This window comes from Anastrepha ludens, chromosome 6 (assembly GCF_028408465.1).
Source record: "Anastrepha ludens isolate Willacy chromosome 6, idAnaLude1.1, whole genome shotgun sequence".
Classification (NCBI taxonomy): Eukaryota; Metazoa; Arthropoda; class Insecta; order Diptera; family Tephritidae; genus Anastrepha; species Anastrepha ludens.
Window position 1 is genome coordinate 57,895,946 of NC_071502.1, and position 15,701 is coordinate 57,911,646.

The following is a 15,701-nucleotide window of genomic DNA, read 5'->3' on the forward strand; positions in this document are numbered from 1 at the left end:
GATCAGGAATTGACGCGATGAATGTTTTGATGTGTGAGTCATATTAACATTATAATATTGTAATAAACAGAGCTTTTAAAAATGCATTTCGGCAAAAAATCGAATTAAACCGCGAATATTTTCGTGCGATTATTTTTAACTAAAAATAAATTATTGATGAACTAAAATCATTAGGACCGTGAATGGAATTTCCCATGCTCATTGTTCGCTCACTGATGTATTCCGGGAAGCTCGTCCAAAATCAATTTTTGTGCCAGAAAATATCGATGCTGCGCACGAAACGACTGAGCAACATTGTCATGCCATATATCGTCAAATTGAGGAATGCCTGGGCATTAGTATGATGAGCATCAATCAGATTTCGAATGATCATCTTGTGCTGAAAAAGCAGTGAATCTTGCTCTACAACTTTATTGCTGCTTTCACATGAAAATTTTTCGTGAAGTAAGCCGAGCAGAGAGATAGCGAGCAGAGATTTGGCGAATAGAAGAGGCCTATTATTATTATAAGGGAATTCAGCACTGCCATCTGCAAGATCTGGACACAATAGACTTCATCGATTCATAGTATTTCTCTTGTAATAGATACAAATTGGGGGGAAAAAATAAATTGTTCTTTTAATCTGTGAGCCAGATTAGAGTAGCTATTTTATTTAATACATAAAATTAAGTAGATTCGTAATCAGTGGCCCCAAAAACCCTCGAGTAGCGAGTTTCAAGCGACTTCGAGCAGTTTTTTTTTAATCTTATCGCCATATTCGATCCGCCATTTTTAATTTTAAAAGACAGCCATCAGGCTTGTGATTAGCAATTCCATAAACTCTCGAAATAAGAAATGCGGGGCATATTTCAAATAAAGGCTATAGTTATAATTGGCTCATACGACCTTCGTTAGACGAGATCTGAAAATTTAGGCCCCCTGGGAATAGCAGCTGGTTTTTCTGGTACTTGGCTTGATTTGCACCTTCCCTCGAATTCGAACTCACCTTATCTACAATTTGATGCTTTATGTGCACAATGGGCATCGAACTCATGCCCAAATGAGTAGTAGTCACGCACAAATCCACTCGGCTTGATAGCGGAATTCTCAATATTTTTACTTACAATTTGAATTAAAAGCAAATGAGCTTACCGACAAACAAAATATATGCGTAATATTTTTCAATTTCTCTCCATTTTAATGTGGTGCTATTTTATCAATTTTATTGCTCATTAATTCACCTTAAATTGCAATCAACAAACAAGTCTGACGCTGCGAAATTAAGTTATGCAGCCAATTAAGTGGTTCTTCCAAGCGCGTCCACTAAATTTGGATACTGGCCGTGTTTTCTTTTATGAAAGTCATTTATAAATCACTAATTTTGTTTTGTTTTGTTTTTTTTTTTCTCCATGCATTGGCTGTTGATATGCACCTTTTTGAAAAAATAAGCGGCTTTGATTTATACGAAACTTTTTAATTTGCGCTCAAAGTCCTTTTTTGCTAAAATATGGTTTTTTTGTGCAATCTCCGCAGGCTAACGTAAATGCTACGCACGGTGAGTTTTTCATGTACCTATATGGATACGTGCAAATGCATGTGAAAAGGTAAATAATAAGAAGAAGCATGAAAAAACAAACCTCATCTGCCATTAATTTCATTTCAGCCTCAACATTTCATTTTAACATTTCTCAATGTTGTTTTCTTGCCTTCAAATGGAGACCCCCGCTGCTGCAATTCAATTTCTGTATATCTCTTTATAGGCATTCACGCCTTTGTATGTATGTGTGGGTCATTTAAATTTTAATTAAGGCACTGATAGAGGCAGAGACATCAAGCACTTCCAGGCAATAACCACCTGAACGGCTGTAAAGCCCAGACGTTTGACGAAAAAAACGAAGACTTCAAAAATTTGAGGTAGGTAAATGCACCTATCAGCATACATATAAACATATATATATTCTTAAGAACATTTTCGTTTACATATGTACTCAAAATATATACAAACATACATACCTATGTATATAAGTATTTATGTGCCCCTTCGATTGTTATGTAGCAGCCCAAACGAAACTCGTTCGCACTCAGCTTGCACTCGTATTCTTCCATCCAATCCGCCTGCACGAGTATTGAGCATATACAAAAAAATGGAATATCGCATCTTCAAGCCATTCGACTGCCGCTTACCTTTTTCTTCACTCCATTTTCCTCTGCCACTCCCTTTTCCAACGCATCCATGTCACGCCGTTTCCCTTTGCAATAAATTACGAACTTCTTCTTTGTTTCCCTTTTGATTTCTTTGTTTGGGGCTGCTTTAATTTTTTTTCACAGTCGCGACCAGGTAAATCGATAATTTCTCCATTGGCGTTTTAGCTGTGTGTAATCAGCCATTCACACATGCATACACACACATATAGGCGTGCGCATACAAACAATAAGTGATCAACAGTGCGATCGTCATTCGGACGACCTATCCCTCACCGCGCACTCATGGACTCCTCCCTCACTTCACTCTCCTACGACACCGTATACGATCCAACGCAGTGGTATTGTTGTTGTTGTTACTGTTGGTTGTAGGCATGAGTGCCTGCATTCGGTTGGTTAATTTGGTCATCTTCCATGATGTTTTGATAATGTTTCGACTGCCTCCACAAACAGGCAATTGTTGCTGCAGTTCAAGCAATAACAATAACAATAACAGCAACAGAAACAACAACACAACAAATTCACCATCATCATTGCATCGTTTGTCGCGTCACGCCACAAGTTGCTCCAATCGCATTTGTAGCATTGTTGGTTTCATTGTCGTCATCTTCGTTTTTTAGATTTTATTATTATTTTGTTGTTGTTACTGTGTTGGGGACAGTAAACACGAAAATCTCATGCCACCGCAAATGCCCAAAAGAAAATTGTTGGCCTGAAATTTAATTACATAAATCAGTGATTTAGTGCCGTATCGCATTGCTGTCAAGCGACAAAGACACAACAGCAGCAACAACTTAAAAAACAACAACACATATGGAAAATGGTCCATTCTCGCCTGTTATGGGTTTATTCAAGAGCCTAAATTATTTATTAATACATACCAACATACACCCATACATGCTTACACACATTTCAAAGGTTTAATACTCCCAAAATGCATATCTAAAGTGCATGAATTTCGGGCTTAATGAGTTACTTGCGTGTTCAACTCACGCACACAACAATAAATGCATACAAATACTGAAAATTCATGTAGAGATACAAATGGTTTGATGTAATATTCTTAAATTGGTTATGCTCTCAAATCGTTATTTATACGCCGGTAAACATACAGACATATATAAATATGTATGTGTATATGCCGACATTTTGTTAGAGCATTTAGGTGTAATAAGAGGCAGTTTATTAAATGATTTTGTACAGATTTGGTGTTTGCTATGCTACAAAGTTACTCCCTTGAGAACTCGGGTACAGGCTAGTCATGAAAGAACAGAAAGTTTTCAAGCTACTCCCAACAACGTGCCCGGCCACACTGCGTAATGTAGTTGAAACAATGTTCCCTCTGCAAGATACTCTCCGAGCTCACGATTTGGTATGATTTTGCGAAGGCGACCAAAATATGCAGTTGACAGACAAAGACGATCTCCTATGATGATCACTAAACGGATCAAAAACAATAAAGCTCAGTCAGTGGTCCAGACAGAGTCCCCAACACGGCACGCTGACATTTTTGTAAACCTCTACAATACATGTCTAAAAGAAGGCACATTTACTACCCAGTAGAAGTTGCAGTAACTGGTGCTGAATCCAAAAGGATCTAAGCCTGCGGAAGATCTCTCACTCTACCGGCCCCTTTGCATGGTCGACACCGCAGGCAAAATTCTGGAATGGTTGATCGCAACTCGTCTTGGGGCTGCTATTGATGATGCAGGCGGTCTATCACTCCGGCAAAGTTCTCTCAACCACAGATGCTGTAGCTGCGGTGAAAACCATTGCGCAGAAGGCAATCGAAGGAACAAGGTGGTTATACGATAACAAGGAGTACTGTCGAATGGCAACGCTTCCTTCAATACCGCGAACTGGAACCAAATCGTGATGACACTTGATTGCTTCCACGTTCCAATGTATATACGTAAGATTATCGCCAGTTATTTCTCTGACAGAACCCTGCGCTATAATACCGATGCGGGTGTGAAGGAATATTAAGGGGTTATACGCAGTTATGACTTTCAAAAAAATCGATTTTTTTTATTGCATTTTTGTAATGTACATATATTCAAAAGTATACGCACGAAATTTGAAGTAGATCTAAGCAATACTTTCGGAGTTATACCTAAATATGTAGAGATGCCTCGGCACGTTTTAAGGTAGGCATTGAAACTTTAAACGTGTTTTTTTCAAAACGGCATTTTTCAAGTCGGTGTACACGATATCTCGAAAACGGCTTGTTTGATCGGTCAACCGTTTTAACTCAATCTTTAAAGATACAAGTTAACACATAATAATTTTGGCACATGACAACAACACCAGCAATAACCCATGTTGCGGCTCTAATAACAAAGTAGTCGCAACAATAAATGTAACAATATCCACCATATCCGCAGAGCAAGCAATGCAGCAGGCAGTTAGGCAGCGATCCCACGTTCAAGCAGCGAGCGTAAGCCGATATCACCAACATACGGCAGACGCTCTATCAGCAACTTCAAGTCACGCGTTGTCCACATGCAATAGCTAAATTTCAAAGTTAGGTATTCAGGTGCAGTCACCAAGTTAGTTAGTTGTTATAACTCTTCCGCTGAGACCGGCTGCCCTTGCATTAGCAAGGGAAATAAATAAAAATTACATCAAAAATAAATTGGTGTTTTATTAAAATAATTAACTTACATATTCTAGTACTTAATCGTTCCTTTTGTAAATCTGATACTTATTTTCCATTTTATAATCAATTTACGGCCAAATTTTAACGTAAAAATCGAAATCATTTCTTTTAAAAGCTGCCATTTTGTGAAAATTCACTATTTTGATTAGCCGAACGATTAATTACTAGATAATCTAATATATTAACAAAATTTGTTTGGTTTTTTGATTTCAGATAATCCAATCCTGAGTTACGATGTACACCGTAAATCGTCTTTTTTTAAAGGAGGTTCCAGAAATCGCCTGCAGCGCGCTCTATAATCAACATTTTCATAAATAAAAAATTTTGTTACGTTCTTGAAGGATGCTTTTATAACCGCCAAAAATTTTCAAATTAAAATATTCTGAAGTTTCTTCAGGATAAATCCTTGACAACCCGTCTTTTATTTGCTTCATAACTGCGTATAACCCCTTAAATAACTGGCGGAGTTCCACAAGGTTCAAAAATTATAGGGTTTGCTGACGATATTGCTGTTATGGTCGTGACTAAATTACCCCCACTTGCAACCAGGCTGTCGACATGGTAAAAGAATGGCTGCCCAACAACGGACTAATTCTTGCGGATCATAAGACTGACGCAGTACTGATTAGCAGCAGGAAGAATGTGCAGTTGACCAATTTAATGGTGGGCGATCATGCCATAGAATCGAAGGTATTTATTAAATACCTGGGCGTAATAATTGACCATAGGCTTAACTTCAAAGAGCACCTTTCATACGCGAGCAGCAAAGCGGCAGAGGCAGTAACGGCGACAACACGCATAATGATGAACACTGCGTGTTTGTCCTAGACAAAACCGAAGGAGTTTACTTTACACCGTTGTTTCATCGATTCTGCTGTACGCAGCTCCAATATGGGCGAAAGCCACATACTATAGTTCATATGTAAGGAGTATGGACTCTGTGTAGCGATTGAGTGCCCTCAAAGTGTGTTGCGCATATCGTACCGTATGAAAGGACGCCATTATCGTCATTGCGGGGCTACTCCCAATAAGGTTAATGGCAAATGAGTGTGCTAAAGAGTGTAGTATGCGTACATGGCAGGCAAAATGTTATTCGTACCACAACGGCTGTTCGACGTACCGCCTAACCTCATAATTTCCAAATGGATTAACAGAAAACATGGACAGTTAGTCTATTCTCGATTCGGTTTCGAAAGGGAGGAGTTAAATATAAAGGTGGGAAAACCAATTACAGTTCTTAACCTAGTGGATATCATGCTTGATTCGGAAGAAAATTGGTTCGGTGTCTGCAATATTGCAAGAATTATTATCGCAAAAGTGCGTCGCGCTGAACAACAGCGAAGACCTCTACGAATCGGCAATAGGCACCAAAGCGCTAAGCTCCATATCTTGGCATTAGGCTGATCTGCTGCCCGTGAAGTTATACTTGACTGGCGACGTCGCAGTGAACAACAGCGCAAAGTTCCATATCTTGGCATTATGCCGCTCCCCCTGCCTTGAAGTGATACTTAACGCTTGTCCCTCGGTGGGAGGGAAACGGACCTGGGGTGAGTTTTTAGTGGGTGAGCCGAACGGCAAGTCTCCCACTTTTCGGCTTTCGATGCTTTGTGCCATCTAAAAAAAAACAAAACAAGTGTTTGATTTTGAATAAATTTTTTGTAAGGTTTTGCAATAAAAATCTTATTTCATTTTAACTGGTGCAAAATTAATCATACAATTTTATTTTTCAATAACCTTTTCACTAAATAAAAAAAATATTTCGAGTAAAGGAAATCTTTATTTTGACCTTGACGCGCTCTATTGCTTGTCTGTTTGTATACTGCAGCTGTCTAGTTCTTCTTCTTCTAACCGGCGCCAGTAGGACATACCAAGTGAAGCCAAGTCCTTCTCCCCCTGACCTTTCCAATGGAGAAGAGGCCTTCCTCTTCCTCTACTACCAGCAGCTGGGACCGCATCGAATACTTTCAGAGCCGGATCGTTTGTATCCATTCGGATGACATGACCAGCCAGCGTAGCCGCTGGATCTTTATTCGCTGCGCTATGTCTATGTCATCGTAAAGTTCATACAGCTCATCGTTCCATCGTCTGCGATATTCGCCGATGCCAACGTCGGATGTTATCATCGTCCTCGGTTCTGCGCCATATGTTAGAATGGGCATGACAAGAGCCTTGTAGAGTGTTAGTTTTGTTCGGATTATGGTTCCATATGTATGTAGAATTCCACGCAAGTGGGGAAAGTTACTGATCGTCATTCACTTGGGAGTGGCCAGGACGATTATTCTACATATGGTTCAAGCAGCCCTCTGGGTAGCTTCTGAACACCCGCTCGGGAGTGAGCTGACGTGAGAAGGCGAAGCATTCCAGGATAGCTGGTTGTGCGCTGGGTTTGGGACCCGTCACTTAAAAATTTTCAGAGCCCAACTTTCTCAATAAATTTGTAGTATTTGTTCTATTTTATTGAGTTTTATTTCCTCCATTGGTATGATAAATTTCCCTCTTTTGTTTGTGTCACTAACGCATCAGTGCTGGAGGGGATGTCAGCACATGCTTGGCGGTTTCATCTTTCTCTCTACAGAACCTGCAAGTTCTATTGGTGTATATTCTCAGATTAGTAGGATGATAATTTAATCTACAATCACGTCAGTTGCCGAATTTAAATAACATAAAATAAAATATTCCGATCTGGTAACATGGACATCGAAGATGAGAAACTTTATAGTAGCCTAACCGTGATGAATGCCGATAAAATCAGGGAAATCGTCGAGACAATCCAGCATGTGAACACTTTTAGCACCATTTGGAACCGTTTTCATAAGTTCGATGTATGGCCACAATACGATTTGCCGCAAAAAAACTTTTTGGACTGAATTTACGCTTGCGTTTCTTTACAGACACCTAAAGGAGTCGTCTCAATTTTGAAGCAATTAAATTTGGCTATATACGAGAACATTAGTTTAAAACGACAGTGGTCGAATCGCCGTGTGCCGCATGATAAAAACAATCGCCAAGTCCGGATTGTCGCCCAACAAGTGAGATGATGTGAGTTTGGTCGGAGTTTGGAGTGCACTATGAGCTGCAACGAGCTGCGCCCACTTAATTTGGAGTTCTACGGTCAACGACTGACGAGACGTGGTCAGCGTTAGTGCATAGGAAGATAATGTCAGGTCACGTTTCAGTAGCTCCAAGAGTTTGGGTGGAGGTTTCTATTTTATCCCTCTTAAAGGCCAAATGTGCTACCCGGAGGCTATAATTTTTTCAAGCATTTACCAAATTTTCTTGATGATGTAAAAGTGGCCTCAAGATAGGTTTGTGAAAATGAGTACTTCTTCAATCGTGGAGTTATGAAATTGCCTTTAAAATGGACAAAAGTTATCGACCTGAATCAGATAATCCAAGCAATGTTAATTTCGCTGTCAAAGTACATAATGCGAAAAACTGCTGAAACCTCTTAAACGACCAATATTTCTGCATTACTAAAAACTCGAAATCAGTTAAAATTCGATTGGCAATAGGAATGGCGCGAATTATAAACTAGTCCCAAAAAGTCGACAACTACCCTTGTACCATCACTTTGTGGAAATTGTAGCATTGCCATATCAACTTTATTTTATTTTGATAAGATAGATTTCTTGACTGATTTTATAATATGATTTCCATAAAAAAAGATAACAACATATTTTGTTTGGTGGAATGACTCAAATATGCAACTTTTTTCATTTTTTTTAATGAGTCTTCTCTTTCCAGCTCGTCGCTGACTTTCCCTAAAAATTTTGCATCGCCAATACCTAGCAGAAAAAATTGCAGATGTTTGCTTTTCATACCAGAAACTCTCACCTCAATGTAAAAATTTGGTTTCGGATGTTATCGGTGCCGAGAGAAATTTGTATTTAGACAAGTGCGGCGAAGTCTCTGCCCAGGTAGCAGATAATAATACTACACCAATAAATTAAAAAAGTTAATCCTATTTTTAAACCATGGAACATACCAACCAAACACCTTATATGAACAGTTATAAAAAAGTTCATAAACATTCTTCTTTTTCTTAATTGTCACGATAACCGCTTACGTGATTTTGGCCGGTTTTGGCCTCCTCATAAACATTAAGAGACTAAAAAGAGACTTCCTTTTATTGCAGACATTAAATATTTAATTTCGTACTAACATATTTATATAAAGTCACAAAACTCAATTCGAATATGTTGATGTTCTACAAGCAATAAACAGTTTGCAAAAAAATTAAATTAAGTAGTATTTGGACATAAAAACCATAATAAGAGGACATATGTAGAAGGACAGCGGACAAAAAAATGTAAAAAAATTAGGAAACTAAATTTTATAGAGAATTTTTAATCATCTCCGCTGCTTCATTACCAATGCCATTGACGACAAGTCAACTTGCAACCGTTGCAAATGCCATCCATACCATGAAGATGCAACATTTTGGTAAAAATAAAAAGAAACTAAAAAATGAAGCGCAATAAAAGGCAAACAATAAAATGTGCGGCAAATTCATTGTATGCAACGATTTTAAAGTGGGCAAAATACACGCATCGACAGGCTGCCAGACGCACACCTCTAAACACACATGCGGTTGTAGAGGTACACACATAGAAAGTTGGTTAGTCGCTTGGAAATAAAATTGTTGCAAAATCTGTCGAAACGATGCAAGACATTTTTATTGTATACAATCTAATCGACAATAATAAAAAGAAAAACTGACAATGACAAAAACTGAAATTGCGACCGACAACGATCATGCTGATGATGTGGGCTAAGAAAGCAGTGCTGAAGCTGCTGTAGCTAAGTTCGGAATAACTTCGATTGTAAGTTGAATGCTATAAAAAGTTATTGATTTTAAGGTGAGGGGATCGACGCATCCAGCGGTCTGGTAGATAGTTTTTGGCTTGCTAGTGGAATCGGTTGCTTCTCTACGCATAATCACTACCTTAGCCACGACCATGGTCACGGTATGATAGCCTCAACGATATTAACCATCTACGTACATTGCTTTTGCTGCTGATTTTTCGCATGCTTTGTTGTTGTATTGATTGTTGTGCATTCGTTTATTGTGGCCATGTTGGTACTTTACGGCTGTCTGCTGTCTGCGTTGACTATGCGCCGAATGGAGAACTTCATTAAAGGGCTAGAGTGAGGAGGAACAGCTAAACGCTAACAGCAACTGCATTAACGATATGGTAACACTATTTTTATTTGTGCGTGTATGTGTGTACATATGTATGTATATAGTAACGCGTTTTGATTGCTTTCTTATTAAGTTTCTTTTCTGGTTTACCATTATTTCGTTAAGCCTTTGGTAGTAATTTTCAGTAAAGAAGATTTTATTGGTCAACCAATATCAAACGTTCTACATAAAGCGGGTGTAAAAAAAGTTAAATATTTAACGAAGTAATTATATTGACCAAACGATGAAAAACTGTTCGTTTATATAAACGTGGATCCGAAAACTAACGGTTTTGGAGATATTGTAAATTATTATTTTCTGAAATGTTTATTTCCAATTATCTGTTGATTATCACAATAATTACGGTGAAACAAAGCCAAAGCAAAGAAAAGTACGGAAGTGCTAAATTCGTACCAAGGAGCTAAGAAAAGAATAACTTGCCAAATCTGCAAAACTGTTAGTTTGGAATCCTGTCTTTTATTTACGACTTTTTACTTCTTCTATTACATAATATTACCTCTTGAAATATTTCACATTCCGTTTTAGCGCCCTGTATATAATTTGAATGCTTACTAAAGGGTGATTTTTTAAGAGCTATGGGAAAGTTTTTCAAAAAAACAACCGTAAAATTCAGAAAAATGCATGAAATTTTTATTTAAATCGATAGTACAGTCCATATAATTTAACCGCGACTGCGCATCAAATGGTCCATCCGCTTAGTCCAATTTTGGCATGCTCTGCTTTAATGTTGTCTTCCAATGCGTTAATTGGAGCAGGCTTGTCTGAATAGACATGAGCTTTAACATAGGTCCACAAAAAATAATCTAAAGGCGTTATATCGCACGATCTGGGTGGCCAATTTACAGGTCCCAAACGTGAAATAAAATGTTCACCGAACTCGCCTCTCAACAAATCCATTGTTACGCGTGCTGTGTGGCATGTGGCACCGTCTTGCTGAAACCATATGTCATGCAAGTCAAGTTCTTGTATTTTGGGCAAAAAAAAGTTCGATATCATTTCACGGTAGCGCTCACCATTCACAGTTACGTTACGATTCGCAGCATCTGTGAAGAAATACGGTCCAATGATACCTCCAGCCCATAAACCGCACCAAACTGTGACCTTTTCTGGATACATTAGTAGCTCTTGCAACTCTTCTGGCTGATCTTCACTCCAAAATAGACAATTGTGCTTATTTACGTACCCATTGATCGATCCAAAAGTGCGCTTCGTCGCTGAACACAATTTTTCGATAAAAAAGTGGATCTTCTACCAACTTTCCAAGAGCCCATTCACCAAAAATTCTGCGTTGCGGTAGGTCGTTCGGCTTCATTTCTTGCACCAGCTGTATTTTGAAAGGCTTCACACATAAATCCTTTCGCAAAATCTTCTACGTTGTTGAGTAACAGAGGCCCAATTACTGCGAACGACAACGAATCGATAGAAGAAGCGCGCGATAAACTTTCTTAACAGAACACGCATTTTTATAATAAAGTTCAATGATTTGTAAGCGTTGTTCGTTTGTAAGGCGATTCATGATTAAATAGACCAAACTGAAGATGTTTGACAGTGAAACAAAGCACGAAAGGTTATTTTTAGAGCTTTCGCCGTAATAGGTTTCTTAGTCGTCGTCTAAGGGAAATATAATTTTGTTCACATAACGACCGCATATATAATACATAAGAGCATACAATAATTGAGATAGATATAGACATAAGCATACAAAAATGTTCAGAATGAAGAGAAAAGTTTTATCTAATAGCGTTCGCCTCTGGGCAGGCAATGGCAAATTTCCGAGTGTATGCCGCCGTGTAAAAGCTCCTCATAAAAATATCTGTCGTTCAGAGTCGGCTTAAAACTGTAGGTCTATCCATTTGTGGAACAAAATCAAGAGGCACACCACAAATACGAGTTATAACTGTAAATTACATTTTTTTACGTTACTCATGGTAAAAATTAATGTTATTATGAAATTTCAGATTTGAAATTGAAAGAATAAATTTGAAACTCCAGAGTTTTATGGCATTTTAAGAACAAAAGATTTCTTAAAAAAATTCTTCCTGTTGTACTAAATTTGAGATATCGAGTCAAATGTATTAATAAAAAAAAATTAACAAAGTAAGTTCCGAAAAATAATGAAATAAAATTCCATTAAAACAAAATTTGATGTAATTTAATATTCCAGTTTATAAAAACTATTTTTGTTAAGTTAAATTCCATTGAAACTGTTTATATTACTTTATGTTAAATTAATTGGCTTTCGTTATTTATGTTTAATACAATTAAAAAATCCTAACCTTGTACAAAATTTCTTCGTTTCGGAGGTTACAGTGTTTAGAGGCTCCAGTTTTTTTTTTGGGAAAATTATAGTTGAAAAAAAAAAATAAATAAAAAGCGTTCGACACCGTTTACAAGAACTAATATGTTCTTGTTTTACCTCATACACCCATTTTTTAATTTGCGGTTCTATGAGCATTTCAACCAGTAGGGTAGAGGGAAGTGAAGTCGCGCTTCCTGGCAAATGAAATATGGAAAATCCAGCAGATGCTCTCACACAGGGCAATTGTAGTATTATTATTAATCGAGCCATTCTATTTACAGCGCAAATATGGAAGAATACCGAATTTCGGTAGAGATTTTACAGAATTTAAATTGCGTTGCTTTTAAAAAGTGAAATTGCGTGTATTTTAATTTTACTGCTAAGTGAATTTTTCCAACTCAATTAGTGTTTGTTTTTAAGTAATTAAGTCTAAGTCATTTTCACATATTTTTAAGTGATCGGCAATAAACTCGCATAACTCCTTTCAAATAGGCGACGGATTAAGGTTTATTAACGGACATAGTTGCTGAGCGGGTCGCAGACCACACACACGCATGCCCATTCACTAAAACGGCCTCACTCAAATGCCAAAACAACCGATATTACTTATGAAGTCATTAGGGATGTCAATACCGGACCCTCGGAGTCTCGACTTTTTTTTAACTACGAAAATGCCTGACCCAGTGAATTCAAACCCTTTTTTTACATCAGATCCAATTAGTAATGCCCATTTTTGGGGAAGAAAAGCTTTAATTGCAACATTGGCTGAGCTTTGTATGTGGCCAAGAATTGTGTTTTTAGAGCGCGAAAAAATAACAACTGATGAACAGCAGTTAGCCTGCAGCATAAATTGCATAGGTTTTAACTAATTCAGTGCTGAATTTCAGAAATTCGTATGATATGCCAATAGTTTTTATTAAGAAATTTTATATTTTGTCAAACGTTGGTGATAGCGACTACTGCAGGAAGCATTTCAGTTCCTATCAACATTCTGCCGACAAGTGTTGAAGCGGAACAGCGCTTCTTATCTGCTGCCTTTGTACTCGTATGCAGTAAATTTAGGTTACGCACGGATGATAGCCCTCCCAGTGTTTAAAATTTGTTAAGGTCACACTTTAATCAAAACAAACCGCAATTTAAGAACAAAACGTAATTAACCTGCTCCAACAGCACAATCCATTTTTCAACCATCTTTATAGACTGTAAAGTTGAAGTCGTTTAGTGAAAGTACCTTACCCCATTCCTCCTGAGGTGAAAGAGAGTGGAAAAATTCCTATTGAATGCTACCGTTGGGACAATGTAATCAGTTTTTCTCGAGGTGTATTCAATTAGTCGCAATAATAGACAGGCATAACCATAAGCTTTTCCCTCCAGGGACCCGCTTCATTTAACCTAAATGTACGCATGGTTACCATCTTGATATGACCCATATTGCGCAGGCATTGTATTATTCCAAATAATTTGATATTGCAATCTCTTCTTAGAGCTTTCCACCAAACTACCGATCCCTATGTTAAATTTGGTCGTATAACTAATAGCAGTTATAAGTTAATAGTGCTTTTATATTTTCTTTTATTTTACAACAATTTGTTTGCTGCTTGGCAATGGGTAAGTATTCATTCGATAGAATCTTTTGCCCTACAAAACTATGCTAATTGTATTTTTGAGTTTTTTAACTTTTCATTAGTTTTCAGACTTAGAAATGTAATACCTAGGAGGCAAAAATCAACATTTTCGACAACAGCTCTTCTTTGCTGTTCATCGAGGTTAAAAGTATCCCGAAGCAGCCCGGACATTTACGACGTGTATGGAAAAGGTGTCATAGGCGAGTCTACAGCACGGAAATGTTCGTAAAGTTCAAAAATGGTACCTTTGACGTCGATGACACGCGCCTTAGCGAAAAGCCTTCTGAATTCAAGATGAGATCATGATATGTATTTGCTGGGACTGGGAGGGCAAGGGCCACCGGGGAATGGTCGAAATAATTGCCATAGGTTGAAGGCCTCATCTCCTTCCAAATATCCGTTTACAGGTATACAAAGCTATTTCCGTCTTCCTTACCCGTTTTACAATGTTCAGATTACAGCTCAGTTGGGAGTTCAAGATTACCCCTAAGTACTTAGCGCTGGGTGAAATTGAGAGAGTTTGTTCATTAATTAGTGGTAGGGTAAAATTTAGTACCTTGTATATAGTGATAAAAAGCATGAGTTCTGTTTTACGTGGGTTTAACCTTAAGCCACAGCTTGTGACCCAAAAGTTAAGCTCACCTAGCGCCTTATGAATGATCTCACTGATCGTGTTAGGGCACATTCCTGATGCCATTACCACCACATCATCAGCGAACGCCACCACTTTTACTCCACCTCTTCTAAGTTTAATCCCAATTTTTGTGCCAAACCTAATTCAATAGAAATGTTTACACAGTTTGACATTCTCAGCTGTTATCGAATTCGAAAATTCGCATGCTGTTAAAAAAATACCCTATATTTAAATAATTTGGTTCTAGTTAAAAGGGATACATTTTTAGAAATTATTTTACGTACTTTAGATTTAAAGATATTTAATATCGCTCTCAAACAGTGATTAATAATAATTTTATATAAAGGCTGTTGCTGTTGTACCAAATATGTAATATTCGTACCTGAAAGATTTAGAAACAAAAGTAAACATTTCTGTTTGTAAAATTGTATGCTGTTTTTCTTGTTTATAAATAAGAAAATATTTTTGTCTTAGTAAATTCATGAATTGCTAAAAAATAATATTTCTTGGCTATTATAATATTCTAATTTAAAATACTGTATTAGGCTGAGTACAAATGTGCTACACATTTTTTAAAATAAATTTTTAAATTTCAAAAATGAAAACCATCCTAATTTCGGTATAGCCCCGGTATCCGTGATTACAAAGTCAGATCCCGAAAATTCGGGAGTAGTAAAATCCCGAAAATTGACACCCCTAGCACACTTACATATATATTCTATAGATAGCTCATAAACCACCCGCAGTTGCGGTGAATATTTTATTGTACACAATTCACATCACTCAAATGTGGAAGAAGTGGAAACCTTTTATCAAGGCATTAAATTAATAAAACTACTTAGAATTTAAAATCTTTTATAACAATTGTAAGAGGCATTTCAATGCCCTATCATATTTTTCCTGGCTGTGTGTGGTCGTGCGGGGGCTTAAAGCGTCAACAGTCGCAAAAAGTCACGTTCGCTTAAACGCACAATATAAAAAACAACAACAACACTAATTATGAGAGCAATAAAATAATAAAATTCAAAAAATAGCAAAGGAAACATTTTAAAATAAAACTGTTTAAATCAATGTGGCTACTTAGGTATAAGGAGCCACTT